The sequence below is a fragment of the Zalophus californianus genome, chromosome 7 (assembly GCF_009762305.2).
Source record: "Zalophus californianus isolate mZalCal1 chromosome 7, mZalCal1.pri.v2, whole genome shotgun sequence".
NCBI classification, from domain to species: Eukaryota; Metazoa; Chordata; class Mammalia; order Carnivora; family Otariidae; genus Zalophus; species Zalophus californianus.
This window is the reverse complement of record NC_045601.1, coordinates 80,910,768-80,916,231: the sequence shown is the minus strand read 5'-3', so window position 1 is coordinate 80,916,231 and position 5,464 is coordinate 80,910,768. Positions and strand designations below refer to the sequence as shown.

At 37.3% G+C, this 5,464-nt stretch overlaps 1 pseudogene; it reads right to left on the bottom strand.

Moving 5' to 3' along the window:
• Window positions 1-4,019: 4,019 nt before the first annotated feature.
• Window positions 4,020-4,481, bottom strand: LOC118357149 (annotated as a pseudogene).
• Between the last annotated feature and the right edge of the window lie 983 nt (window positions 4,482-5,464).

Sequence of the window (5,464 nt, the reverse complement as noted above, 5' to 3'; positions counted from 1 at the left end):
TCCCGCTTATTGATACTTGCTTTTGTTGCCCATAATTTGGTGTCAAATCCAAAAAAAAAATCATTGCCAAGATGTCTCAGGAGTTTACCAGTGTTGTTTTCTTCTAGGAATTTTATTGTTTCAGGTCTTATATTTAAGTCTTTAGTACATTTTTGAGTTAATTTTTATTTATGGTATAAGGTAGTGGTCTGGTTTTATTCTTTTTCTGCCCAGTTTTCCCAACACCATTTATTAAAGAGACTGTCTGTTCCCCATAATATGTTATTAGGTCCTTTGTCATAAACTAATTGATGATATATGTGTGGGTTTATTTCTGAGCTCTGTATTCTATTCCATTGATCTTTATGTCTATTTTTATCCCAGCACCATACTATTTTGATTACTATAGCTTTGTAATATAGTTGGAAAACAAGGAGCATGATGCCTACAGTTTTGTTCTTCTCTCTTAAAATTATTTGGCTATTAGGGGTCTTTTGTTGTTACATACAAATTTTAGGATTTTTTTCTATTCCTATGAAAAATGCCCCTGGAATTTTGGTAGGAATTGAATTGAATCTATAGATTGCTTTGGGTAGTATGTACATTTTATTTTATTTTTATTTTTATTTTTATTTTTTTTAAAGATTTTATTTATTTATTTGAGAGAGAGAGAGAATGAGAGATAGAGAGCACGAGAGGGAAGAGGGTCAGAGGGAGAAGCAGGCTCCCTGCTGAGCAGGGAGCCCGATGCAGGACTCGATCCAGGGACTCCAGGATCATGACCTGAGCCGAAGGCAGTCGTTCAACCAACTGAGCCACCCAGGCGCCCAGTATGTACATTTTAACAATATTAATTCTTCCAGGGGTGCCTGGATGGCTTAGGCTGTTAAGCATCTGCCTTCAGCTCAGGTCATGATCCTGGGGTCCTGGGATCGAGCCCCACACTGGGCTCCCTGCTCAGTGGGGAGTCTGCTTATCCCTCTCCCACTGCCCCTCCCCCTCCACTCATGCTCTGTTTCTCACTTTCTGTCTCTCTCAAATATATAAATACAATCTTTAAAAAATACATTAATTTTTCTAATCCTTGAGCATGGAATATCTTTCCATTTATTTGCGTTCTCTTCAATTTCTTCCATCAGTGTTTTATAGTTTTTAGTGCACAGGTCTTTCACCTCCCTTGGTCAAATTTATTCCTTCATATTTTACTCTTTTTGATGCAATTTTAAATGGAATTGTTTTTAAAAATTTGTCTTTCTGATTGTTCATTATCAATATACAGAATAGCAACAGATTTTTATATATTGATTTTCTATCTTGCAGATACCATGTTATCTTCTTCCTTTTCAATTTGGATGCCTTTTATTTCTTTTTCTTGCTTAATTGCTCTGGCTAGGTTTTCCAATACTATGTTGAATAAAAGTGGTGAGAGTGGGCATCCTTCCTGATCTTAGAGGAAAAGTGTTCAGCTTTTCACCATTTGCCAAATGCTTTTTTCTTTTTTCTTTTTTTTTAAAGATTTTATTTATTTATTTGAGAGGGAATGAGAGACAGAGAGCACGAGAGGGAAGAGGGTCAGAGGGAGAAGCAGACTCCCTGCTCAGCAGGGAGTCCGATATGGGACTCAATCCCGGGACTCCAGGAACATGACCTGAGCTGAAGGCAGTCGCCCAACCAACTGAGCCACTCAGGCGCCCGCCAAATGCTTTTTTCTGAAGTGATTTATTTTCATTAATTTTATTTACCATAAATAAATTGTTTATTGCTATTTCCCAAAACTGTATTGTTAATACTTTCTAGATTTTCTCATTCTCATTATTGTAGAAAATATTTTTTTCACACTCTAAACCTGTCTTCCAAAGGTAATTTATATTTTCCTAGGCTATTTTTTTTGTTAGGTGATATAAGTATCTTAAAACTAAATGGATGCATTGATATATTCTGCTTTTAGGACTATTAGATAAGTTTCCTAAATACTTGAATTAGAAAAATCTCAGTATGCTGTATGTTGTAACTTCCAGACCAGAGAGAGCAATGTTTAACTGAATTAGGAACTTACTAGTACAGGTGTTTCTTTGCCAAAACTTCAGAAGGGTTACATTGACCAAAGTAGCTGCCTGTTGGTCAAAACACTGAATTGCTTATTATTATTCTATTGGTTATGTGGTTAGAACACTTGAGTAATAGAAAATTGGTATTTTCTTAAATATATCCATAACATGAAAGATATCTAATTTCTTTATTCATCAATGTTATAACTTCATTGAAAAGCTATCAACTTGGTCTCATTTATTCCCTCAAAGCTCGTGCTGCTTTTGCTAATGGTCCTTTGTGTTCTTTATTTTCTTTGTAAATGCTTATTTCATTATTTTTACCTAAATTGAAAAAGGCTTTCAAGAATTAATTTTCAGGCTCATTCTAAGTATTTGAAAGATCTGTGCCAATTTCTCTTTTAATCTTCAGTTCTCCTTTTTTGAAACAATGGCAAACAATTCATATGCGTATGTGTACTCTAACAACCCTATTAGAAGTTAATCTCCAGTGTTGTATAATACTGTGCCAATTTTGCTTTCAAGCTAAATCAAATAGAGGTAAGATGTTTGAAGTAAATGGTTTTTGGGGTAGACATATGTTAAATGAACATTTTAGTGACTTGCCGGTTTTTACTGAGCAGACCATTAGAACTGATCAACTCTTATGTGCTCATTACTAGACAACTGGTACTTAGTGACACTTGCCATTGTAGGCTCTGAGAGTTTTAAGGAAAAAAAATAGTATCTTAAACACATACTCTTTTTCCTGTCATTCAACAGAACTGACTTGAAAATGAATAAGACACATATTGTGAATTATGTCCTATTATTCAAACATAGAATGTCATGTAACACTTAGAACTTGCCAGTGTCATATGTCAGACATTTTTGAAATACCATTGACAAGGTGGTGTTTTGAGGAAGGCATATAACTTAATGTGATATAATGGCAGGCCTAAGCCATGGACACAGATATTGTTTCTGAAATCAATATTCCTATCTAAAAATAAGAAGAAAATTGAGAGCTCTAGGCACCTGGACACAGGCAGGCTTCGCAGTGTCCTCACAGCATTAATTTAATTTGACTGAGTGGTACTCTGTTTTTGTATGGGTATTATCAAGTCAAGATTATAGAAGTCTGGAACAAAAGAACTATTTAAGTCATAAACAGAGTAAAAGTGATTTGTGTAAGAAAAGAAGCAACAGTTTGAATTATTTGCTAAAGTCACTGCTTTTCTTTTTTCTTTTTTTTTTTTTAAAGATTTTATTTATTTGACAGAGAAAGACACAGTGAGAGAGGGAACACAAACAGGGGGAGTAGGAGAGGGAGAAACAGGCTTCCTTCCGAGCAGGGAGCCCGATGCGGGGCTCAATCCCAGGACCCTGGGATCATGACCTGAGCCGAAGGCAGACGCTTAATGACTGAGCCACCCAGGTACCCCTAAAGTCACTGCTTTTCATTGAGGCAATACTTGAAAGGCACATTACTTGGCTTTGGACCAGGTAATATAAATTAGCTCTTGGGGGGTCATTAGAAGGCATCCTACAGGTTGATAGACAGAGCTGAGCTGTCAGATCACATCTTAGAGTAGTCACACACTTTATCGTTTCCAGATCCAAATTACACTTGGCATTTATTGTTAAATCCCAGGTGGCTTCATAGTAAAACCAATATGTTCTCTGCAACTGTGCACTTTGCCGTCACTAATCAGTGGTTAAGCAGTTTGCAGGTATTCTTTGGAGCTGTGTATGTGCTTCCCCAAGGCCTTCTGGTAGAAACTGCTTCATAGGACAGGTGGAATTGTTGGAATGCAAACTGGCATAATTAGTCAGATGCATAAAACTGCAGCAAATGGCAGTGCAGAGCTCATTGGACTAAATTGATATTGGATAGAGTTAGTACTTATCTAGCTATGGGACAAAGGTATATCAACCTGCCTAGTAATTCTTTTCTTTTTTTTTTTTTTTTGGTTGTCAAATGATCCTTTATTGAAATAGTTTCCTTTGTAGTTAGCTCGCTGGGCATCCCACCGCACCACTGTTGATGTCATCTGTGATGTCATGAGGGTGGCAGCCATCAACACTGCAGCCCACAGACTGGGCAGTCCCCAGGATTTCTTTAATGGTTCCAGAGAGTTCTCTCACTAAAGATCGGTGTCGCATCTGTCGGGCAATATTGACAATCTCATCAAAAGTGATATTTCTACTGTGCTTAATGTTTTTCTGCTAATTTCTGTCTCTTGGTGGTTCCTTGAGGGCTTTGATAATCAGGGCAGAGGCAAAAGGTACCACTTCAATCTGGGCCTGTCTGTTCTCAATGGTCAGTTTCACTGTAATCCTTAGACCCTTCCAATCACCGGTTGCCTTGGCGATGTCATCACCAACCTTTTTTGGAGACAGACCCAGTGGGCCCATCTTCAGGGCCAGGGCAGACATGGCACCGACTTCACCACCGGTGCACCTCAGGTACATGACTTTGATCTCGTTGGGGTTGAACTCAGGCAGCATGGCAGAGGTGGCTGGTGTCTGATGAACCCGGATTCGGGACGACCGAAGAAAGTTGCACCTTTGCCTCCCGGAGCCGAAAGCCAAAACCCTGCCTAGTAATTCTAAAGGCAGAATACTCCACATGCCCCAGTTTTCTCATTTTATGTTGGAATAGCAAACTCAGTTTCCTTATTAGAATTAGTTGTAAGAATCAGATATGATAGTGATGATATGTATTCAACACTGAATCTTCATTGCCATGACTAGTCTATGAAGAAAAAGTCTTGTTATCTCAGTTGTTATGTAAAACAATTCAAAGGATTTTTTTTTTTTTTTTTTACAAATAACTTATTTTCTTTCATATGCCTATTCTTCTGGGTTTCCAGTATGATTGGTATTTTAGAAATATTTAGAATTATTTTTTATGTCATGCGTGGAAGTTAAAATGGAAAATAGGGAAGAAATTTCCTGTTAGTCCTGACCATGTGTGATTTTGCGTTCATATTTGCTCAGGGCCCTGCAGTCTGAGGAGCTGAGGAGCTGGAGCCTCCTGTCCCTCCTGGCATTATTTCTTTAAGGAACTAGTGATAATATAATGTTTTAGAGGGCTTAAGTGCTTTTGAATTATAGCTTCACTCTTCTGCCAAAGCAGTCTATCATTTTAGCAGTGTATAATAGCTTTATTCAATAGCATGTGTGTGATGGAAGTATAGCTTATGCCTCTATTTAAGCATGTGCTATTTAAGAATGTGCTTGAGGTACTTGATTGGCTCATTTGGTAGAGCATAAGGGTCAGGAGTTCAAGCCCCATGTTGGATGTGGAGCCTACTTTAAAAAAAAATGGGCTTGACTATCTTCTTTTAGAAGGTGGTTCACACAAATAGAATATAGTTATTTTTAAATCCAAATATCAATTATTTTTTCAATATCCTTAGAAGAAAACATTTTAAATCTAAATATATAATCTT